Here is a 26552-nt window from a genome sequence, read left to right as displayed (position 1 = left end):
GTGTTAGGCACTGTGGGATATTTACTGTAAGCATTAGTATAAATGTAAACATAGCTCTGAACTTTAGCCAGCTCACAAACTAGAATATAAGAAAAAATGGCACAGTATATAATTAATTTTATAAAAAGGTAAAAAGAACTTAAAGGAAATGAAAAAAATGTCTAGAGTGTTTTATGAGAGTTACATCTTAAACATGAACCCATCCAAGGTAGTAACTTAAAACTTTTATCTGTGAAACTATATAGGAATATCTCAGGAACCTATTCTAATGAGTAATTAATTTTGTGTTCCATTAACAACATACTATTCACAGGGAATTGCATTGATATTGCAGCCTGTGGATTATGTATTATTTTTGGCACACAAACTCACTGTCCTCTTTCTCACTCAAGAAAACAGATTGAAATAGAAGTGAGGATAATAATATTCTAGGGATATTCTTGAATCTGGTTTCATTAATATGAAAAGTGAATTGTTTGTAAACCACAACCTAATTATAACAACAATATGTCAAGAGAATTGCTATGTCATACCAAATGGGGTCAAAATTAAAAGGTTTTAATTTTACTCCAGTTTTGAATCATTAATACTTTATTGACATGAAAAATACTTGATCACTATCTCTTTTAAGAGGTTTTTGCTTCTTAAACTTAATTGTTCCAGTTTCTTTTAACCATTGCTTATGTCTTATTTTTATTGCTAAACAGCTCAATTCACAGCTACATGTAAGTAACAAAGGGAAGACAAGAATCTACTAGCATTTATGGAATTGTGAGCTTCTATTCTAAATTAGCCATGTTGATTGCTGGCATAATCAATTCATTAGATCTTGGGTCTTGTTTTATGTGACTTTTGTTGATAGTAAGAAAATAGGACTTTGATATTTGAATATATAACTTTGTGACTTTGAAAAGACCTTTAACCTTTTATTCTCCTCAAGATCCCTTATATCTCTGAAATTTATTAGTTACAGAATAATACATAATTTTAGGATAACATAAAAAATTCTAATTATACATATGCCTATTTGGCTAGTGGGAAGGTTTATGATTTTGACTGGGATTTTAGAAAATTGTTACCATAATATTACAACACAAGAATGATCTACTGTATTAGTCAAGATAGATTAGGTTATGTTAAAGTAACAAAAACCTCTGAGGCTAAACAGTATCTTTACATACCAGTGCAGGTTGTTGAGGGTGGAATCTGATCATAACCACTCAGGGGCCTCAACTGAGTCCTGTCACATTATTATGCCTCTATTTAACAAGAGTCTTCAAGGTTTTTCATTGTAATTATGAGAAAGCATTATTGGCTATTGAATAACTCCATCTAAAAGTATACTCAATGCAATTACTATTAAAATACCAATGACATATTCCACAGATCTAGAACAAATATTCCAAAAATTCATTTGGAACCAAAATGGACCTCCCAAAGCCTCAACAATCTTGAGAAAGAAGAACAAAGTTGGAGGGATCGCAATACTTGATATCAAGCTGTGATATAGGGGCACTGTGATCAAAACAGTCTGGTACTGGCAGAAAAACAGACATAGAGTTCATTGGAACAGACTAGAGAGCCCAGAAATAAACCCACTCCACTCCTTTTGGTATTTGATAAAGGAGGCAAGAGTATGCAATGGAGCAAAGACAGTCTCTTTAATAAATGGTGTTGGGAAAACTAAACTCATCTGAAAAAAAAAAGAAACTAGACCAGCAACTCACACCATACACCGGCATGAACTAAAAATGGATAAAAGACTTAAATATAACTCTCAATACCATGAAAATACTAGAGGAAGAGATAGGCAGTAAATTTTTAGATGTCTTGCATAGCAATATTTTTGCTGATACATCTACTAGGGCAAGGGAAACAAAGGAAAAAATTAAAAATGGGAATACAGCAAATAAAAAAGCTTCTCTATAGCTAAAGAAACCATCATCAAAATTAATAGGGAATCTACTGTATAGGAGAACATATTTACTAATGATACATTGGACAAGGGTTTGATCTCCAAAATACATAAAGAACTTACACAACTCAACACCAGGAAGATAAACAACCCAATGAAAAAAATGGGCATTGCTGGGTGCCTTTTTACCCAGCAATTCCACTGCTAGGATTATATCCTAAGAACCTGAAACACCAATCTCAAAGATCCTATGTACCACAATGTTCATAGCAGCACAATTTACAATAGCCAAGAGTTGGAAGCAACCTAGGTGCCCATCAGTAAATGAATGCATCAAAAAATTGTGGTACATATACACAATGGAATTCTATGCAGCAGAGAGAAGGAAGGAGCTCCTACCCTTTGCAACAGCATGGATAGAACTGGAAAGCATTATGCTGAGTGAAATAAGCCAGGTGTTGAAAGACAAATACCATATGATCTCACTTTTAACAGGAAGCTAAACAACAAAACAAACAAGCAAGCAAAATAAAAACAAAGAAACTGAAATAGAAAACAGGGGGACAGCGACCAGAGGGGAGGGAATTTAAGGGGAGAAAGGGGAGGGATTTAGACGAACAAATATAAGGGACACATGGACAATAACTAAGGGGGGTGGAAATGGGAGGGAGGTGGGGAGCACGGGGCGGGATGGGAGAAATAGACAGAAAACTGTACTTGAAAAATAGTTAAATAAAATTTTTAAAAAGGGAAAAAAGCTAAATGATAATATAGAGAAATGGTGTCCTTAGAATTTTCATCTTAATTCTGTATTAAAGATCACATATTTGATCATTTTTTCATGTGAGAACAATAAACTTCTTTAGCAACAAAAAATGGGCAAAAGACCTAAATAGACACTTCTTGAAAGAGGACATACATATGGCCCATAGACATATGAACAAAAATGCTCAAGATCACTAACATCATAGAGATGCAAATTAAAAGCACAGTGAGATATCACATCACACCTGCCAGAATGGCTACCATCAATAAGTCACTAAACAACAAGTGCTGGTGAGGTTGTGGGGAAGAGGGAACCCTAGTGAACTGTTGGTGAGAATGTAGAACTAAATTAACAAACAATATGTGTTAGTGGAGATATGGAGAAAAAATCCGTAGTGCAGTATTGGTGGGAATGCAGACTGGTGCAGCCACTGTGAAAAACAGTATGGAGTTCCCTCAAAAAATTAAAAATGGAACTTCCTTTTGACTCAATATTTCCACTTCTCAGAACATATCCTAAGAATCCCCAAAATTAGTTTAAAAGAATATATGCACCCCTATGTTCAGAGCAGCTTATACACAATAGCCCATATCTAAAGCTACCTAAGTGTCCATCAGAAGATGAGTGGACAAAAAGTTGTGGTGCCTTTACACAATGGAATACATTGTAAAAGAGAAGGAGCTCTTACTTTTTTAAAAGTACATTTTACTTATTTTATTTTTTATGTTTGAATATAATTGTTTCTATTTTCCTACCACCACTTGGCCCTGCCCTACCAACTCCCACCTCCCACCCTCAATCCTAACCCCCTTTATTGATTATGCTGTAACAGTTGTCCCACTCCCCCCTCCCTTCTCCCTCTGCCTTGCACTCACCCTCCCTCCAGCATCACTCCCCACCACATTAGTTTATGTGCTTGGGTTTTACATATAATTTCTTTGGCTTCTCCATTTCCTGTACTATTCTTAGCCATCTATTTTTTGTCTACCAATTATGCTTCTTATTCCCTATACTTTTTTCTTCCATTTTCCCTCCATGCTCCCTGCTGAAAATTCTCCATGTGATCTCTGTTTCTGTGATTCCGCTCCTGTTCTAGTTGTTTGCTTACTTTGTTTTTTTAAATTTCAATTGTTCATAATTGTGAGTTTGTTGTCATTTTATGGTTCATAGTTTTGATCTTTTTCTTAGATAAGTCCTTTTAACATTTCATATAATAAAGGCTTGGTGATGATGAACTCATTTAACTATACCTTATCTAGGAAGCACTTTATCTGCTCTTTCGTTCTAAATGACAGTTTTGCTGGATAGAGTGATCTTGGATGTAGGTCCTTGCCTTTCATGATTTTGAATACTTCTTTCCAACCCCTTCTTGTTTGTAAGGTTTCTTTTGAGAAATCAGCTGATATTTTTATGGGAACTCCTTTGTAGATAACTCTCTCCATTTCTCTTGCTGCTTTTAAAATTCCCTCTTTATCTTTTACCTTGGGTAGTTTAATTATGATTTGTCTTGGTGTGTTTTTCCTTGGACTCGACTTCTTTTGGACTCTGAGCTTCCTGGACCTTTGTGTCTAGTTCTTTTACCAGATTGGGGAATTCCCCTTCATTATTTTTTCAAATAAGTTTTCAATTTTCTTTCTCTTTCTCTTCTCCTTTTGGCACCCCTATGAGTCAGACTACGGAATGTTTCAGGTTGTCCCAGAGGTTCCTCAGCCTCTCCTCATTTTTTGGAATTCCTGTTTCTTTGTTCTGTTCAAATTGAATGTTTATTTCTTCTGTTCCAAATTGTTGATTTGAGTCCCAGTTTCCTTCCCTTCGCTCTTGGTTGCCTGTGTATTTTTCTTTATTTCACTTTGTATAGCCTTCAGTTCTCCCTTAACTTTGCATCTGTGCTCAATCATTTCTGTGAGCACTTGTATTATGAGCGTTTTGAACTCTGCATCTGATAGGTTGGCTATCTCCACATAGCTTAGTTCTTTTTCTGGAGTTTTGATCTGTTCTTTCATTTGGACTATATTTCTTAGTCTAGGCTCACCTGTTACATTTAAGGGGTGCAGTCTTAGGTGTTTGCCAGGGCAGGGCAACCCACTTCACTGCTTTGTGGTTCTATATGGGTGAGGGGTCCAAGAACAATGTTACTTGCTCTGCTCTGGCTCTGCTTTGAGTCACTTTCCTCACTTCCCCGAAGCAGATTGTGCCTTTTCAGGTACCGATTTCTGTGTAGATAGGCTTACATATGCTCTAGAATCACATGGGCCTCTCCAACAGACTCTCCTGTGAGGCTGGGACTTCTTCTTGCTGCTACAACCCCCACAGATTTGGGAATTTCACAGCCAGAGTTTTAAAAAATATATTGTATTTATATTTCAGAGAGGGGAAGGAAGGGAGGAAGAAAGAGAGAAACATCAATGTATGGTTGCCTCTTGCTCCCTCCCCAGCTGGGGACGTAGCCAGCAACCCAGTCATGGGCACTAGACTGGGAATCAAACCAGTGACCCTTTGATTCACAGGCTGGCCCTTAACCACTGAGCCACACCAGCCAGGGCCTAGCCAGAGGTTTTGAGGCTTTAGTTTCCCATGCTGGAACCCTGGGTTGTGCAGTTTGTCTCATCCCCCAATTCTACCTTCTGGCTTATCTGCATGCAGATGTGGGACATCCTGGATCGCCAGCCACTGTTTCACTCACTTGATCTGCCAGCTGCTGCCTGGCAATGTGTCTCTGTCTTTGCCCCCCACCCCCATTTCCATCTCTGCCCCTCCTACCAGTCTGGATGAATGTTTGTTCTTTAACTCCTTGCTTGTTGGGGTTCCATACGGTTCTATTTTTTCTGGCAGTTCTTGCTGTTTTTGTTTTGTTTTTAATTAGTTTTTATTTTTTCGGTTGTTCAAGGAAGCAAAGTTTACCTAGTTACACCTCCATCTTGGCCAGAACAGAACTCTTACTTACTTTTTGTGACATCGTGGGCAGATGTGGAGACTATTGTGCTAAGCGAAGTAAGTCAGTCAGTGAAGCACAAATACCCTATGATCTCACTTACATGGGGAATCTAATGAACAAAATAAAGTAACAGGCAAAATAGAATCAGAGGTGTGGAAACATGTAACAGACTGACAGCTGTAAGAGGGAAGGGGAAAGATTGGACTGGTTAAAAGAAGGTGAAGGGATTAGCCAAAGAACATGTGTACATGACTTATGAACGTGGACATATGTGTGGGGATTGCCTGAAGGAGTGAGGGCAGGATGGGTGGAGGTGAGCAAAGGGAGAAAAATTGGGACAACTGTAATAGCATAAACAATAAAATATTTTTAAAAACCTCTCAAATATTGTGAAATAAAATAAATAAATAAAAATGATCTATCACTTCTGCTCACATTTCATCTTCTGAATCAAGACCCATGGTTATGACAAATTTCAAGATGTAAGGAAGCTTAATCCTCCTGAAAGATCAAGAAAGAAAGGAATATTAGTAAGATATAGCATAGTCATCAAGTTGATTAATGGCATTTACTTGTGTACAAACCGTGTATATTGTGTAAGGAAAAAATATAAAACTATGCTTAAATTTTTTGTGTACTTCAAAATGTTCTATTAAATTTACTCATATTACATCACAGAAAAGTATGATACTACCACAATCTATCACTATCTGTTGGCCATTTGTGTGTTTTTAAAAAACTGTCTATTTAGGCTCTTTGCCCATTTTTAAAATTGGGTTATTTGCAGGTGTTTTCACTACTGAGTTGAATGAGTTTATTTTTATTTTGGATTTTAATCCTTGTTAAATACACAATTTGTAAATATTTTCCCCCATTCTACAGGTTGCCTTTCATTTTGTTGATCACTTCCTTTGTCATGCAGAAAGTTTGTCATTTGATATATTCTCACTTATTTATTTTTCCTTTGTTGCATGTACTTTTGTTATCACATCCATGAAAACCATTGCCAGGTTCAATGTCAAAGAAAAAATTTTCCTATGTTTTCTTTTAGAAGTTTTATGGTTTTAAGTCTTATGTTTAAGTCTTTAATCCATTTTGAGTTGGCTTTTGTATATGGTATAAGAAAAAGCTCTAGGTTCATTCTTTGACATGTGACTATTCAATTTTCCCAACACCAATTATTGAAGACACTATTATTTCTCCATCGTGTATTCTTGGAACTCTGTCATAGTTTATGTGACAGGATATGTGTGGATTTATTTCTTGGCTCTTAATTTTATTCTATAGATCTATAAATTAAAAAAAATAATGACAGTACCATAGTGTTTTTATTAGTATAGCTTTGCAATGTAGTTTTTTAAAATATATTTTCTTGATTAAATCATTACGGTTGTCCCATTAACCCCCTTCATTCCCCTCCACCCTGCACACCCCCTCCCACTCACATCCTCTCCCTTTAGTTCATGTTCATGTTCATGTGTCATAAGTTCTTTAGCTTCTACATTTCCCACACTACTCTTGCCCTCACCCTATTTTCTCACCACCATCTATGCTACTTATTCTTTATACCTTCTCCTCTCCTTTTCTCCTCCCACTCCCCTGTTGCTAACCTTCCATGTGATCTCCTTTTCTGTGGTTCCGCTCCTGTTTTAGGTGTCCCCCTATTTTGCTTTTGTTTTAGGTGTGGTTGTTAATAACTGTGAGTTTGCTGTCCTTTCACTGTTCATATTTTTATCTTTTTTTCTTAGATAAGTTTCTTTAACATTTCATATAGTAAGGGCTTGGTGATAATGAACTCCATGAACTTGACCTTATCTGAGAAGCACTTTATCTGCCCTTCCATTCTAAATGAAAGCTTTGCTGGATAGAGCAATCTTAGTTGTAGGTCTTTGGACTTTATGACTTGAAATACTTCTTTCCAGCCCCTTCTTGCCTGTAAGTTCTCTTTGAGAAATCAGCAGACAGTCTGATGGGCACTCCTTTGTAGGTGACTGTCCCCTTATCTCTTGCTGCTTCTAGAATTCTCCCCTTCATTTTAATCTTGGCTAATGTAATTATGATGTGCCTTGGTATGTTCTTCCTTGGGTCTAACTTCTTTGGGACTCTCTGAGCTTCCTGGATTTTCTGAAAGTCTATTGCCTTTGCCAGATTGGGGAAGTGCTTGTTTATTATTTGTTCACATATATTTTCCACTTGTTGCTCTTCCTCTTCCCCTTCTGGCACCCCTATAATTCCGATATTGGAATGTTTAAAAATGTCCTGGAGGTTCCTAATCCTCTCCTAATTTTTTAAATTCTTGTTTCTTCATTCTTTTCTGTTTTGTTGTTTCTTTCTTCCTTCTAGTCCACTCCATTGATTTGAGTCTCAGTTTTCTTTCCACCACTATTGGTTCCTTGTGCATTTTTGCTTCATTTCAATTAGTTTAGCCTTCATTTGTTCATCTAATTTGCAATCAAAATCGACCAGTTCTGTGGGCGTCCTGCTCACCAGTGTTTTGAACTGGTGAACTGTGTTTAAAAGTATTGGCTCTGGGGCTTCGATTTGTTCTTCTGATTGAACCATTTTTGGTCAGGTCGCACTTGTTACGCAGTGAGGGGTGGAGCCTTAGGTGTTCACCAGTGTGGGGCAACCCAGTCACTGGGTTGTGAGGCTGTATGTCAGGGAGGGGTCAGAGAGGGAACAATGGAGCTTGCTCTGCTCTCTCTCGGATTTCAGTCCCTTCTGCTGCTTCCCACAAACCGGCACCTTTTCAATCAGTGCTTTTAGGCTTTCTTTCCCATCACTGGGGCCCTGGATTACAGGTCTATCTTGTTTTTCTTTTCTTGTGGCATCATTTTCTGGCTTGGTATGAGAATAATGCTGGCCTTGTAAAATGAGTTTGAAAATATTCCTTCCCCTTTAATTTTTCTGCAAGTGTATGAGAAGGATTGGTGCTAATTCTCCTTTAAATATTTCATAGAATTCATTGGGAAAGTCATCTGGTCCTGAAGTTTTCTTTGTTGGAAGTTTTTTGTCATTGTTTACTGTTGCTGGCTATTGTGAATGCTGAAAGTCAGAAAATCTGCAACAGCTGCAGCTCCTACAGTTATGAACCAAAGATAATAATTCCTAATTCAACAATTTGTTGTGAGATAAATGTTAGATCTTGGATGTAAAGAATCTAACAATGCCTGAAAGAAATGTTTCTTTCTTTGTTCTTGGGTGATTTAACAAGTGAAGTCTACTTTATATTGATTCAGAAGAGTAGGAGTCCTTTGAAAAGTCATAAAAATACAACCTTTCATGGCTACCATTGTGTTTTTTTTAATACGAATTAAGGGATATAGTCCATGTCATTTGTGAAAGTGAATACTTTTTTTTAAAGATTTTATTTATTTATCTTTAGAGGGGAATGGAAGGAGAGAGGGAGAGAAATTTCAGTGTATGGTTGCCTCTTGTGTGTCCCCTGCTGGGAACTGGCCTGCATCCTAGGCATGTGCCCTGACTGGGAATCGAACTTCGATACTCTTGTTCTCAGGTCCGCGCTCAATCCACTGAGCTACACCAGCCAGGGCTGAATACTTTGAAAATTATTAAAAGTGGAACAAAAAAGCATATACTCTAAATACAAACGTTGGTGTGAAATATATCATTAATTTGTTTGCCATTTGCCTTGATGCTGACATCCATATGCTCAGAGATTAAGGGGCTGCAGGATCAGAATTTTGGGTCTTACTATAAACCTTGCAGGTAGACTTCTACTCAGCTGTTGAACAAATAAATGTGAAACAAGAAAATGAATACAGTTGAGCTGGCTACTTAAAAAAAAAACACCACCACCATCAGACACTAATTATCTTTGTCTTTAGCTTAGGGGTACACCAAATGTTTACAATCACTTGTTTGGTAAACTGCTTTTCTTATATTCCTCAGGAGTTAAAACTTTATGCTACTTATAAAACAGGCTTTTCTGGGACACAAACTTATCGATATTCTGTCACAGGAAGTGTTTACATGGGAACAAAATGCTTTAGCGTCCTTATGCTTCTTTGGCATAATAAAGAAGAAAAATTTTGATGTCATATAATACATATTAATCAAAAAGAAAACTTTTTTGGAAAGTACAGAGGTTTCCAAACAGTGCAGACAAATGTTTTATTTTGCCATTTCATAAACATTTATCATCATTAACAGGAAATACATGTAGGAGCTATTGTGTTGGCCAAAAAGTCACATTTTTTGTTTTCATCAACAACTTCATTGATTTAGATATTTTGTGTTTGTTGGTCACCTCCCATATGGTATAATGTTGATTGTTCTCAATGTATCAATTTAATTTTATCAACTTCAACTGGCCTACCTGACTGTGGAGCATTGTCCAGTGACAAATCTCTAGCACAAAACTTCACAGACCACTTTTGACATGTTTGATCAGTCACAACAACTTCTCTATACACTGCACAAATCTTTTTTGTGTGTATTTCAGCTGTGTTTTCACCTTTCTTGAAATAACAAAGCATGCTATGCTGAAAATGTTGCATATTTTCTTCCTCTTCAATATTAAAATGGTTACACAAAAATTCACCAACTTTGATTAAGATTTAAAAAAATGCATGCAGCTATGACAGCTGTCACAATACAATCTAAAAAAAATGTTTTGAATTAAGTTAAAGATACCTAAGCACTACTAGAGCCCCCTTATGGGAAAAAACAAATAAATTTGTGGCTAAACCAATATGCTGCAGATATTGTGTACTTTAAATTTTTTTGAAAATTTTAATTGTTGTTCAAGTACAGTTTTCGGCCTTTTACTCCCTACTTTTTAACCTATGGAAATATCCATTTTATTTTAATCAATTAAAATAGGATTTGACTTGGATTGGGTTTTAGGAGTTGTGCCATGTCAGAATGCATCAGGAAAAGTTGAACTATGTTGTCTAGGTGATGCAGAAATATCTAAAGTATTCATTTTTAAAATATATATATATAAGTTAAGGTTTTAGTACTTAAGAAGACATCTAATTATTTTTATGTTTGCAAACTTATGTTCTTTTATTTCAAATATAATTGATACCAATAGTTGACACCATTATTATTTTAAAGGCTTATTTCATAGTTATTTTGATGATTTACAATGAAAAAAGGTCAGCCATATTGCATGTAACTAAGAAACTTTCAAAATAAGATTCTAACTACTGTATGGAAATATTAGTCAACATGTTTTGAAACATAAAATCCAGTCTTATGTGATGAGTGATTTAATGTATGTGTTTAATATTTTTTACCAAAATTTATTTGAATTATTCAGAGTTACTCAGAATAAAAAATTACTTATGCTCATTTTCACAAAATATACTGTTGAACAAAGGTGAAAAAAATTATAAAATCACTATGTATTTTACAATTAAATTTCAGCCTTAAGTTACTAGAGGGACTATTAAGTGACTCTTGGAATATTTCTTGTTTAAATAAGGCATGATTGAATTAAATTATCTGAAGCTAGGATTTAATATTATCATCAAACATTTTCCCCTGAGTGTTTAAATTAACATACTTTTGGATTTTTTTCTCATGCTGAAAAAGTAAGTAGCAGAGCTACAAATTTCATGTAAAAATAAGAATCTATATTTAAATACTTTAATAACTGCAAGTAATTTATAAAAGTTAATATTTCAGATCTTCTCCTCCCAAATACTATGGGTTTTTAAATTAAAAAGACAAGATATTGTACTTTACCTCCAAAGGGTAAATTAAGGAGTAATGAGAATTGCAAAGCACATAGCTTCCGGTGGCATGGATTTTATATTTTGAACCTATTAACGGTAAAATTTCATTTTCACTACTGGAGGGGTACACAGGTTTGAACGTGCTATGTTAGCCATGACCAAAAATAATACAAAGTTTTGTGTTTTTTTCCCAGTACACTTTGAGTTGCACCTGGAAGTAAACAGCTAACTAGAAAAGACTAATGATATGTGCACACAGCCACGGAGTAAGCATCTCTCTCTGTTTGGGTTCTCCAGTGAACTCTTAAACCATTGGCTTTTAATTCAGTAACACACTCTGAGGAGCATGTCCCCTGCTTTTTACTACATTTCAGGGGCAGCTCCATCAAACCGTGTCACTGTCGCTTAGCTCAGCACTTACTGTCTCTAATAAGAAATCACTCCAGGTGCTATATTGAATGGATTATTACCAACAGAGGATTCCAAAATTTAGTTTATGTTCCACTCTTTCAAGATTCAGCAGCCTGAGGTCCCAGATATGTTTATGAGCACCAACATGACAACTGAAAAAGATCTGGCCTGATGCATGAAGACAGTCAAGACAGAGCTGTATTCAGACCCAACATTCCGTATTGTTGGCTTACAAAATCATTTCAGGGGGAACAAAGATGGTTTCTAAGCCTATATGTGAAAATGGCATCAAAGGCAAATAAAAGGTTGACAAAGATAAAAAAAGAAACAACACTATTGAGAGCAAGAGTATGCCAGCAAGTGAGAGAACACTAACAGGACCAACATGGTAGAGAAAATAATTATTTAGATACAGTAGTTACCTTCATAAAGTATATAAGAAACACCTCATTTCTTCCTAAATGATGAGATTCATATTTACTCCCAAGATTATTTAAGAAAATTATTTTAATATTAGTCAGAAAAGAATCAGATCCTATAGTACTAGGCAGTATATATGTTGTTAATGATAAATCTTTGCTTCATTAAAAATATTTCTGTGCACATAATAATTCTTCAAAGTCAAAGACCAAAGTTTAACATGGTATACAGTGATCCCTTGCCTGCTGCCTTCTTTCCTTCTTTACTTATTGTTTCTTTTAAGTCTTTCTGCTCTCATATTTTTATGTTCCATTAGCAGTGAAGTTTCTATTATTTTCACCACATACTTATTTCCCCTTATTTCTGCAGCTTTGCATATCATCTTTCCTGTGCTTGGAACTTCCACCTCCTTTTTCATCTATTTTTTTTTAAAATTTATTTATCTTTAGAGGGGAAAGGAAGGAGAGAGGGAGAGAAATATCAGTGTATGGTTGCCTCTCTTGCACCCCCTGCTGGGAACTGGCCTGCAACCCAGGCATGTGCCCAGACTGGGCATTGAACCTCAGTCTTTTGGTTCTCAGGCTGAGCTACACCAGCCAGAGCCATTTTTCATTACCTACTTTGCTTAGAAAAAGGTGTGAGTGAGTGTAGTGGTGCTCTGCTCTATGCAGCCATTTAGAGCAGTGTTGTTGTTTACGCCTGCTCCTGGAAATTCATGGTCATCGGCCTCCAGCTTGGAAGTAGAGAGGATGGTAAGTGACGTGTCTTTACGTTGCGGACCACAAAAGGGTGCCTTTCCACTTACACTGGGAAATGGAGGCTAGTGATGTGCCTGGCCTGGAGAGAAACCATGTTTGATGTGCACATTGTTTTTTGTGTCATAGCAAATACACATGCAAGCAGGCTCATGTCCTAGACAGTTTGTTGTGTAATACTGTCTATATACTCAGCTGTGTATCTCCAACTTCTTTCTGTATTATATCATCATTAGTTGATTGTATGACAATTTTTTAAATTTAAGTCAATTTTTTGTTAAACATTTTGGTTATTGCCAGCTTCCATGAATGTATGCAAAATCTGCTAACGTTCTTATACCTCTGCATACTATCCTGGTTGCTTCCTTAAAACATTCCCAAAGGTAGAATTGTTGGGGAAATGTGTGCATATCTAAAAGACAAAAAGAAAAATGACTTTTGACACATTACTTAATTGACATTTTTAGTATTATTAGCAATAAGGGCCAGTTGATGACATTCTTCTCTTGGGTAGTGGACTCTGTAGGTGGATGCTGAACACTGAGCTTCCAGTGTTCTTTTGCTTTTAGTGTGAATTAAAGAATCAATAATCAAGTACTTGTTGAGCATCTAAAAGTGACTGGTTTATGCTAGGAGTAATTAAAGAAAGTGATTAGGTTGTTTTTATGGGGGAACAGTACTCTATTCTACAAATTCAACACCAAAAGAGAGTTTCAGTTTTCTGCCTCTTCCCAATTCAGTAACTGATACTCTAGTTTTTATTATGCCTTTAGAAGGGAGTAGGGAGAGGTAAAAGTTGGGGTGTCTCTTAAAAATGACAAATTCAAATATAGAAATAGGGTATGTTAGTTTATATTTGTTTGTTTGTTTATATTGTTGTTTAGATGTTACAGTTGTTCTCACTTTTCTCCCCTCCCCTCCCTTACCCAGACTCAGTCTCTTCCTATCCCGAGGTAATCCCCATATTGTCATTTTCCTTGGGTTGTGCATAAATGTTCTTTGGTTAATCCCTTCCCCATCTTTCATACCGTTCTCACCTTTTGGAACAGTATGAAACCTTCAACCTTTTTGGAAGCTGCCAGTCTGTTCTATGAATATATGCTTCTGTTACTATCTAATTCGCTAGTTTATTGTGTTTATCGAAGTTCACATATAAGTGAGATCATTTGGTATTTTTCTTTCACTAACTGGCTTAATTCACTCAGCATAATTTTCTCCAGGTCCATCCATGCTGCTACAAAATGTAAGAGTCTTCTTTTTTTCCGCTGCATAGTATTCCATTGTATAAATATACCCCAATTGTTTATCCACTCATACACTGATGGGCACTTAGGCTGTTTCCAAATCTTAGCTATTGTAAGTAGTGCTTTTATAAACATAGGGATGTGTATATATATTTTGCTGGTGTTTCAGGATCTTTGGGGTATTATACCGGAAGTGGAATCACTGGTCATAAGGGAGTTCCATCTTTAATTTTTTAAAGACACACCATATAGTTTTCCATAGTGGCTACACCGACCTGCATTCCCACCAACAGTGCACTGGGGCTTCATTTTCTCCACATCCTCGCTAACGATTGTTGTCTGTTGATTTATCCATGGTAGCATTCTGAGAGATGTAAGGTGATATCTCATTGGGGTTTTAATTTGCATTCTTTGATGATTAATGCTGTTGAGCGTTTCTTTCATATGTCTATGGGCCCTCTGGAGAACCCATATGTCCTTTTTGGAGAAGTGTCTATTTGGTCTTTTTTTCAAAGTATATGTATTTTAAATATTTTTATTTATTTTGAGAGAGAGGAGAAGGGAGGGAGGAAGAGAGGGTGAGTAACATCAGTGTGTGGTTACCTCTCATGCACCCACAAATGGGGACCTGACCTGCAACACAGGCATATGCCCTGACTGGGATCGAACTAGCTACCTTTTGGTTTACAGGCCGGTGCTCATCCACTGAGCCACAGCAGCCAGGGCTTTTTAAAGTATATTTTATTGATTATGCTATTAAAACTGTCACAATTTTTCCTCTTTGCCCTCCTCTGTCTGGTACCCTCCTTACCTCTAGCAATCTGCCCCCCTTAGTTCATGCCCATGGTTTGTGCATGTAAGTTCTTTGGCTTCTCCAGTTCCTATGGTATTTTTAATATCCTCCTGTCTATTTTGTTCCTGCTAAATATGCTTCTTAATCTCTGCACTATTTCCTCCATTCTCCCCCTTCCTCCTCCCAGGTGATAACCCTCCAAATGATCTCCATATCTATGAGTCTGTTTCTGTTCTGGTTGTCTGCTTAGTTTTTGTTTTGTTCTTTTTTTTTGATTCAGTTGTTGATGGCTGTGAGTTTGTTGTTATTTTAGTGTTCACAGTTTTGATCTTCTGTTTAAATAGGTTCCTTTAACATTTCATGTAAAAATGGCTTGATGATGATGAACTCCTTTAGCTTTACCTCATATGGAAAGCACTTTATCTGCCCTTCCATTCTAAATGATAGCTGTAATGGATAGAGTAATCTAGGTTACAGGTCCTTGCTTTTCATCATTTTGAATACTTCTTGCCATCCCTTCTTGCCTGCAAAGTTTCTTTTGAGAAATCAGTGGACAGTCTTATGGGAACTCGTTTGTAGCTAACTCACCACTTTTCTCTTGTTTCTTCTAAGAATCTCTATCTTTACCTTTGACATTTTAATTATGATGTGTCTTATTGCATTCCTCTTTGGATTGAACTTGTTCTTCCTCTTCTCCTTCTGACATCCCCCTATGATTAGAATCTTGGCATGTTTGGAGATGTCCCAGATTCTTCTTATACTGTTCTCATTTTTTAAAATTCTTATTTCTTCTTTATGTTCTGGTTGAATGGTTATTGCTTCCTGTCTTTCACTGTTGGTTCCCTCTGGATTTTTCTTTATTTCACTTAGGGTAACTTGCCTTTCTTCCTTTATGTTTTTTGCCATACTCAATGAGTTCTCTGAGCATACTGATCACAGTGTTTTGAACTCTGGATCTGATTGGTTGGCTATCTCTGTTTCATTTAGTTCTTTTTCTGTCATTTTTCCTGTTCTTTCATTTGGGCCATATTTCTTTGTCTCCTCAATTTGGCTGCCTCCCTGTGTTTGTCTCTGTGTATTAGTTCGAGCTGCTTTTACTCCCAGTTTTAGTAGCCTGGCTTATGTAGAAAAGGCACTTATTAATTGCGTGGGGTAGAACCTTAGGTAATTGCCAGGGTGGTGCAATCTGCTTCGCTGCTCTGTGGCTCTGTGTTGTGGGGAGGAGGAGTCAGGGTGGGGATAATGCCAGTACCTGGCTTCTGGACATTTGCCCGGCATTCACCCATTTCTAGTCACTCATCCACTTTCTTTATTGGCGGGCAAACCTTCCAGCTACTGTCCTTGGGGTAAACCCAGAGTGGATGGGTTTGCAAATGTACTTAATCCACGTGGGCCTTTTAAATAGCAAAAGTCTGGCAGTTTCTTCCACCACCTGCCAGAGGTAACAGAGATTTATCTTCCTGGTGCTGAAACCCTGGGTTTGTGTGGTCTGGCATGGTGTGAAATTGCTCACTCCCAAGGTATTCCTTCTGATTTTTATCTATCATATGTGAATGTGAGACCATATCTAATCTGCTGCCACCTCTCCATGCCACAGTGCCAGTCTGTCCATCCCTCCTACCTGTCTGGATGAATGTGGCTTCTTTGAATCCTTCTTTGTCAGACTTCCATATAACTTGACTTCCTGACAGTTTTGGATGTTATTAATTTTTATATCTGCTTATAATTCTATCTATGCTTGCATAAGATGAAACCTGTCTACCTTTGCCTCCATCTTGACTGGACTCTATTCACGTGTTTTGCCCATTTCTTAATTGGGTTTTTTGTCTTTCTGGCATTTTAGTTGTATTAGGTCTTTGCATATTTTGGAGATTAAACCCTTGTCAAATGTATCATTGGTGAAAATGTTTTCCAACCACTGGGTTCCTTATTTGTTTTGCTGATGGTTTCTTTAGCTGTACAGAAGCTTTTTTAATTGATGTAATTCCATTTGTTTATTTTCTTCTTTGTTTCCAGTTCTTTAGAAGATATATCATCAAAAATATTTCTACATTTAATATATGAGATTTTACTCTCTATGTTTTCTTCTAGGAATTGTATGGTTTCATAATTTACGTTTAAGTCTTTTATCCATTTTCAGTTTATTTTTGTGTATGGTGTAAGTTGGTGGTCTAGTTTCATTTTTTGCATGGACCAGTCCAGTTTTCCCAACACCAATTTTTGAAGAGACTGTCTCTGCTCCATTGCATGCTTGGTCAAATATTAATTGCCTATAGAGACATAGGTTTATTTCTGAGCTCTGTATTCTATTCCATTGATATGTATGTCTGTTCTTGTGCCTGTACCAGGCTACTTTTATCACAGTGGCCTTATAGTGTACTTTGATACAAAAGTTGTGATACTTCTAGCTTTGTTCTTCATTTGCAAGACTGCTGAGTCTACTCAGGGCCTTTCTGGGGTCAATATAAATTTTTGGAGCATTTGTTCTGGTTCTGTGAAGTATACCATTGGCATTTTAATAGGTATTGCATTGAATGTATAGATTGCTTTGGGTAGAATGGCCATTTTAATAATGTTAATTCTTTCTATCCATGAATATGGTATATACTTCTACTTATTTGTATCTTCCTCAATTTCTTTCTTCAGTGGACTATAATTTTTCTGAGTACAGGTCTTTTACCTCTTTGACTAAATTTAAAAATTATTGCTGTAATAAGTTCAAAATGATGTTCAGGTACATGTGATTACTATTTACAAAATTAGGCAGAGGCAGCACAAATCGGGAATGACTAGAGAGATCCTTTGAATTATGCCTCGCTTTGGTCATGAATTTCTTGAGAAAAACAGGGTATATAATTAGATTAATACATTCATTATTATTTATAAATTCTCATGGTTAGTAGTAGACAATGACAATGTTAAATTTTAAGCAATATTTTAAACATTAAAAATATTTTTCAAGAGGTCTATAATTTGAGATATTTTGTAAGATTTCTATTTTTTCTTATTATTTAGATGGTTCTTTTTCAAGTAGCTAATCATAATTATATGTTCATTAAAAATACAGTGTTTGGATGCATTCTGAACTATATATTGATTTTACTTCAATGATAATTATTATCTTTCTTTTTATTATTCAAATTATAATTGAAATTAATTTTTAAAATATTTTATTTATTTATTTTTAGAGAGAGGGGAAGGGAAGGAGAAAGAGTGGGAGAGAAACATCAATGTGTGGTTGCCTCTCTTGAGTCCCCTGCTGGGAACTTGCCTGCAACCCAGGCATGTGCCCTGACTGGGAATCGAACCGTGATACTCTGGTTCACAGGCCCACGCTCAATCCACTGAGCTATGCCAGCCAGGGTGGAAATTAATTTTTAAAGCAATACATTTTTCAGATTTAGATTTATTGCTGTATTTATATATTAAATGTAAGTAACTTATTACAAATTTATTATTTAGAGTCTTGATTTTTATCTGATATAAAGATTTTAGCAATTAAGACCTGTGTCTTACTGAGATAGAGTGTTTATAGAAAAGTTATTTCCACAAAATGGAAATATAGTCTGTGTTAGTAGATGTATAATTTGTAGGTATATACCTCTATGATGTATAAGCACTCTTATAAACATAAAATAATACATGTTGTAAATAATCCTGACACTTTTCTGATAGATATTCCAGTCTCTAAATATTCAGAACAGCCTTGATGAATTAAAAAAATACAGAATAGTTTTACAAACAAATATGGATATAAGCTTGGAGTTAAGATAATAACTACAAATAATAACAACAAACAAATCACATAACAATATTTTAAAATATTTGCAAATTAATAATAAAAGGTTTGCAAAATCTTTTAAAATATCTAAAACATAATTCTCAGGGTCTCAATGTGTCTCACAACTACTTGTTAATATCTAAAACCATTTTTTATACTTATGCTTACCTCAATTAATTTATTGAGCATGTGCTGTGTGTGAGATACATAGTAAATTTTCCTTAAGCCTTCCAAGCAGAAGTAAGACTTCCTAGTCTCCTGGGGAGACAAACAAGTGAATGGATTACAATTCAAAATGAAAAGTTCACCTGGGTTTTCTGAGAACACACAAAACAGAGGAAATCTGGAATACCAAGGAAAGATTTCTGAAGGAAAAGATCAGAGATCAGAGACTGTTTTATATTTTCATTGGTACTAGCTGTGTTTTGAAGCATTTGATAATTTGTTAATTTTGAAAATTTCTAAGTGACATCACTGTTGCTAAGAGCACATCTGCCCATTAAAGAGGATCATATTTAGCTGTTCAAGTTTCTGAATAAGTAAAATAAAAAGTTCTGGAATGCAGTCTTCAATGAACCATAGTGGTCCATTTAAAGTTTTAATTATTTAAAGCCAATCCTATAATTTTACAAGTAATCTTAATCTGGTCCAAATACACTAGAAATGGCTTCAGTCAATGGAAATATGGGACTTGAACTGGCCCAGTGAATGTCAAAAAGAACCAGAGAATGTGGAAGTGAGTAGCTTAGGGTCAGAGTTGCCCTGGGTCAGGAAGAGGCAATCTCTGTAAAAGCCTCCACCAGCTGGGTTGTAAAAGGTACAGCTGGAGCAGCTGGAAGAGAGATTGGAACGGCCTGAAACTGCAGAAGAGTGAGGGTGAAATGAGATGTGCCTTGCTCAGGACAATAAAAGAAAGGCAGGAACAGCTGCAGGGTTTGGATCTGAGATGTGCGGCAAACCCACTTGCAGAGAAAGTGCAACTGAGCAGCAGTGAGAAAGGCACATGTATGTGCATATATATATATATATATACATATATACATATACATATATATATCTGAAGATGCAGAAAACAAATGCTTAGGAGAAATTAACATGCTTAGAAGATTCTGAGTGATGAACTGGAGGGATGACGATTAAAAGGCAGAGGTAATTGAATTGACAGATATTTTGATTATGCTTTCAAGTTAGCAACATACTGTGAATACCTTGCTAAGAAATACTTGGCACTCAACACTGGCCACCAAAACCTTCTGTTCTAAGTGAGTCTAGTATACTGCAAATCCTTCACTGTAGCATTTTAAAAATTCCTAGTCTATTTATACATGGACTAATTGGATATCAATTTAACTTTCTATACAGTAGTTTAAAATATTTAAAAATTTCCATATTTTGAGAAATTTCTCATCAAAATTATAATAGGGTGCAGTAGTGAATTAATTTTTCCTCCATTATTGACAGTTAGCCTGTATGAAGTTGGTGCTTGGTATAAGAACTGCTTTTCTATCTTTGGCTTATTAGGTTTGCTGATTTAAATATAAGTGGAAAATAATATTAAGTCCCCAAAATATCTTTTCCTCCAATTATGTGGCATTCTCTTTTTTCCCCTTCCTTTTTTTTTTGCACTGCATAATATAGTCTGACAAAAAAGTAAGTGTGATCTTAATTGTTAGACTTTGTTTATTCCAGGGAGGAACCAATGGAGCACCTACAGTAATTAACGTGTTTTCTCTGGTCTTCTCATTTTGTTAATGATATCTTATTGAAGGCTGTGAAGTAATTACTGCCCACCTAGGTATGTACGCTGAAACAAATTAATGGCCAATGACCAATAATAATTACACTTGTAATTATCTATTGTGAAGTACAGGCAGAAAAAATGGAAATTAAAACAATGTTTTTGAAGCTAAAATTAAACCATATTGACAAATTGTGGTAAAAATCATATTAACAAAGCAATGATATTCCATAACTTTGTCATCATGTATGCCAGTTTTGAATCAGTTACAAGAATTTTGGTTTTGTAATGTTTTCCAGTTTCACCCTGTGGGATGCAGAAGTAAAAGTGTGAATAATAGGACACATATGTTTATTTTCAAGTATCATGTTAGTTATTTGTGGCACATTTATTTTAACATGAGAAGGATAATTTGCAGTGATTTCAGAAAGTTAAATTTCAGTATCAGGAAACAATATTTCTTTCATCCTTCTCAAGATTCTTTTCTGCCCACTAGCTTCTTACGACATATCTGTGCTTAAGAAATTCCAGGTTACTTAGCACTTTAGCAATTTCAGTACTCTTTAATACTTTATCTCACAGGCTTATTAAAAAAAAGAGTAATTTTCCTATAATATCATCCACCATAAGTTGGCATAGAAGGTGGTGGTATTTATACAATTTTCATATGATAGAATTTGATTTTGTGAAGTCCAGCAGGGCTTATTCCTCTTTAGACTTCATCATACGTATTTTACATGTGAGAAAATAGTCATAAACCTTAGCTGAGGATTAGCATAGTACAGTGGTGAGCTCTGCATCCTGGAAACCAGGTGATCTCTGACTTTCATCTGTGTCTCGTATTAGCTGACATGTCACTCATTGTCTCTGGGCCTCGGTTTTCTGATCTGAGAAATGGAGCTTTGTATTAGATTATCTCTAAGGTTATTCATAGGCTTTAACGTCTGTGGAAAACTATGTGGTCTGTGGACCACAGGAGGTTGGAAATTACCTCTCATTTTTTCTGCTTAAATTTTGTGAAACCCTTATTAAGAGTTTTAAATTATTTTAATTATTTGGAGTTCAGTTTACAAGTCAAATTTTCTTATCTTTATTCTCAAGCCTTATCAAATACATGGGATATAAAATAGAATTTTAAATATATACATTTCAAGTAAACTTTAAAAATAATATTTAGGTAAATCTGATTTTCCATTAAAATACTGAATAAATATAATGTTTTTGTTTATTATATTGTTCAGTTTCTTATGAGAATTTGAACCTCTGTGAGATCAGAATTAAGTTTTTATATATTTTTATACCAGAATCTTAGCACATATTTGTGTTCAAGAAATATTTGCTAAAAGAAAAAAATCATTAAAATATATTTGTTTTTGGACATTCTATATCTTACTGTGTTGTTTTAAATTGTTTTCAATGTCAAATATCTTTTCTCCCTCAAATAGGAAGTTGGCTTTCTATATGACAACTTACATGTTTTGCGACAAAGCAATTAACATTTGATTATTTGAGTTAAGGTTTATTATTTGGATATGGATATCACAGTAGAATTATGATCTCTTTGTTGTAAGTTGAATATCACATCCAAATTACTTTTTTTACATGTGAGGAAATTGGGCATAATGAGGATATAAATTGCTAGATTGTTATTATCTAAAATCTCTGCCCTGGAGATTTTAGTTGTTTTATTAAAATTTATTGGTGTCTTCTTTAGGATCCCCTAGCAAAAAATGAGAAAAGTTGTTATCCAGCTTTTAAGAATTTTCAGGACCTCTGGCTGTGTTTAATTTTTCTTTTCAGTTCATGGGAACGGGTCCTGTACGCCTGACTGAACTTGGTTTAAATATTTGACAGTTTTTTATTTGCATCCCATTTGGATGTTTTTCAAAATGTCCAGACTATTCACATTACATTTGAATAAGCACTACTCAATGGTTTAATTCAAGTTGTCTGACATACCTCTAATTAGTATTTTTAGGGTTTACATATTATTCTTTATAAAATAAAGTTTGTGGACTCATTTTAATAATAAGATAATATAATAAAAATAAAATTAAATATCTTTTTTCAAATAAAATATTTTAAAGTAAAAGTAATGTACAAATTATTAGAGGTTTTAAGGGAAAAATTAAGTTTAAAAAACTGACTGACAGAAAACTTTTCATTGTGGTAATATAAGAAATGACAGAGTAGGCAAAATAACTATCTCTGATGATATAATTCTCAATCTAAAATAATCTTGAAATTATCTATTAAGATATTTAGACTTAGCAATATGGGTAAACTGAAGGTTACAGAGATGTACACAGACAATACTTTGCTGCTAGTCTTGTTATACTAATTGTTAGCAGTAAATTTTATGTCCAAACCCAATATAGGTTTGTACACCTGTAAGTATTTTGGCAATCATAAAGGCAGTTTGCTACAATATTAAATTAGAAATTGTTCTCTAATTTAATCAACAATGAGTGAGAATCCAACAAAAGGATCTGAGAAAATTACTACGTAACAGTGTGCTGGAGAAATAAAATACTCATTACATGGCTGTATTCTTCTAGCTCTAAATTCAGTAAAGGCTTCTGTTTATTCTGCTCAAAATCATTTAAAGAGAGTTATTTAAAAACTAAATAAGGTGAGAACAGAACACTTATTTAATTAGAAAAATTCATGACTTTAAATAAGAGAGGTGTGGGCACCAGACTATCGTCTTGTCTCTAGCTGAGCTACTTTGTGAACACAGGCAGGCCTATCTGTCATTCAGAGGCTCAATTTTCCTCATCTGACAGTCTACACTTTTCTTTTCTGGAGCATCACTAAAGTCCTTTCAGAAACCATGGATTCTGTGTATACTGGTGTTAATGTTTATGTATATACTTATATAAAATTATAAATTCTCTTAAAATTTATACAAGCATTTATTATTTTTAAATGCAGGTATGTGAATACCTTGTATATTAAAGAAAAATAATCCAGAAGAATCATTTACATTATTTTGTTCACATATTTAAAACAATTTATACCATGTCATTTTCTTCAGTGATGTGTATATTGGAATTATGGTTATAAGAATGTCATGTTCATTATTTTTTTGGACACATTTCAACATCTCTATTCAAGGACTGACTGGATCATGTTTACAGTGGCTTTTCAAGGCATCTGTTCTTAGCCACAGCTGAGAATGGGGCCCACCATGCAGACTGGAAGGATCCACCTAGAATTTGTCGAATTAAGTTCTTGCACCTGGATATAATTGTCATGCCGCTGTGCTGGGGTTTTCTTAAGCTACTGGTAAAACAAATTAGATCAATTTAAACTGGCATCCAGTAGAGAAACAACAACTCACCTCATATAATGTTTTTCAAATAATTATTTTGTATTGCCAGTCTTACCTCATGAATATTTTCCTGGGGGCTGGGTGAGAAAAAATAAAGCTAAATGAGAGATGTGATAAAAATTTTACTCATGTGTAGCCTTTAATATTATTGCAGTATAATTAAGATTTGGGTAAATATGCAATTATAATTTCAGTTCAGATAAATTGTTTTCCCCACTAAACCAAACATAAATTCAGATACTTAGTTGTGAGGTAGAATTTATGTAATTTTCTCATATTCATATTCAAGTTTCGCAAACCATTGACAAATTGTGGTGGCTTTAATGACATAAATATTTTTATAGATAGAAAAGATACATGTGAGAGTCATGGTAAATAGGAAACAAAATTTATTTCTGTTTGTAGATTTCATGGAACTCATTTGGTTTTTCACTTTTGAGTCATTTATATTTAGTAAGCAAATTCACATTTCCTAGAAATTCCTTAAATTCAAGAATGGGGTGCTTGTGCTATCACGGGGCTAATACATGTATGTATTTCTTTGTACATTCATTACTTATTTACTTGATACAAATTTCATGGGCATCAATTAGGTGTCAGGCAGGACACAGCAGGGAAACATGGTTAAGTCCCTGCGTTCCTGAAGTTTACATTCTAGTTTTGGAGATAGACAAAAATAAAAGATAGAAACAACTTAAGAATTAATTTTAGTTAGCATTAAGTCTGTGGAAAACATAATATACTCCCAGTTGGTGTGGCTCAGTGGATTGAGTGCTGACCTGTGCACCAAAGGGTCACTGGTTCAATTCCTAGTCAGGACATGTGCCTGGGTTGCAGGCCAGGTGCCCAGTAGGGGGTGTGCAAGAGGCAGTTACGCATTGATGTTTCTCTCCTTCTCTTTCTCCCTCCTTTACCCTCTCTCTAAAAATAAATAAATAAAAATATTTAAAAAGACACAGTATAGACTAATTACAGAGTAGTGAAAAGATACAATTAGAATGGTCAGGAAGACTGCTCTGAGAAAGTTTTCACGGTGACATATGTATGAATAAGCATATATGCTAACTGCATTAATATATGCATTTATTTATTAATTTGCCTTTATATTTCCAGCTCCTTAGACAATGTCTAGTATAATATATGATAAAAATGCCCTACCTGATTTGAAGGGCTAGTGCTGCCCTTGACAAAGTGACCACTTGAGCTAAAGCAGACCCTGTCCACTTGATTGGAGAAGGAAAGCATTTGCATGTAGAAAAGTCTGTGCATATTTAGTAAGATTATGTATATAATCTATTGGTACTATTTAGTAAGATTATGTATATAATCTATTGGTACTATATAACCTACAAAACACAAGAGATCAATATCATAATGTGATTTATTGCAAAAACTTGGATATAAAGCCTACAGAGCCTTCCCTAACCATTGTTTTTTCTTCCAACATCTTCACTCCAACCCCTGTCATTATAATAACTTGTACATTTTCTCCTGTAGTACACCCCACCAAGCACTGCCATTAGTGGTATACCAATGTATTTTCCTTTTGAGATTTTACTCCCTGACAGGGCTTTGTGTGTGATGTGTTTTTGTATTTCCAGAGCCTTACACCAAGCCTAGAAGGAAATGAATGTGTTTTACTATGAATGTGAAGTAAAGGAATTCGATTGCATTTTAATTAAAATGTTCAGAACTGATTAAGTAGAAAAATTTCACTTATATATTGATCTGAGAGGAAAATATTACATTTAAGTGGCAAAGATTAATTCCAAGTTCCAGCAGCCCAGCTGGCTGACTTGCGCTTATTGTTGGCAGCAAACATTGCAGCCAAGCTGGATTCACAATGGTGAAAATACTGCTGCTGATGGAAATAACTGTTTCTAATGTCAGTCCTTGGCCACTATGTACATTGTCCTACCAAATTCTGACAATTGTGCTATGAGGCAGGTGCTATCGACTTACCTTACAGATGAGTAATTGAAACTCAGAGAATGAAAAACTGCCCAAGCTTGTAATACATCAAAGTAGATTATAATAATGTGCATGCCACATTATATTTATGAAATACATGATGCATAATAAAATAGTATAAAAATCCATAATAAAAATTATAAAGTGGTGGCTTTATGTGTATAATGTGTATGTTGTTACATGGTAGTAAAATAGTCTTTCAAATGTTTGGTGAGAAAATGGTGTGAGGTGGTAGGAATATGTATTTTGGTGACGTTTGGGATGGTATGTATGTGTATGAGTATGTGTACCTACATACATGTATACATCATATGCATAGATATTTACATAGTTATTTGATACTATTAGATTTGAACCAACTTGTAATCCTTATGGTGCAATCTCCTTAATAAGATGAATTTTTGACACAGCCATTTTTTGTTTATCTCTGTGCTCCCAATGCTTAACAGAGTGTGAGATACAATGTAGGTACCTACTAAATGCTTGTCTAAAAAATGAAAAAATAGCAAAGCAATTTTATTACTATGATGATTCATACCATAGGAACACCTAATATTTTTACTCCTATTAGCTTTAAAAACCAACATAAACAATGGGGGGTAAAACTGTTACTTTTATTTTGATTCCTAAAGCTCAGTGGAGATTTTTTTATTATAAGAATTTATCTATTTTAATATTATAGCTTTGGGTTAGGCTATATGGTTGGGAAATGCAAAACTTAAGAAAATCATATATACAACGTCTATTCAGAAGACATCTATACAAGTAACATGAAAAATAGAGA

This window comes from Artibeus jamaicensis, unplaced genomic scaffold (assembly GCF_021234435.1).
Source record: "Artibeus jamaicensis isolate MK-2021 breed Jamaican fruit bat unplaced genomic scaffold, CSHL_Jam_final contig_466, whole genome shotgun sequence".
Taxonomy (NCBI): domain Eukaryota; kingdom Metazoa; phylum Chordata; class Mammalia; order Chiroptera; family Phyllostomidae; genus Artibeus; species Artibeus jamaicensis.
Note: the sequence above shows the minus strand (reverse complement) of the source record.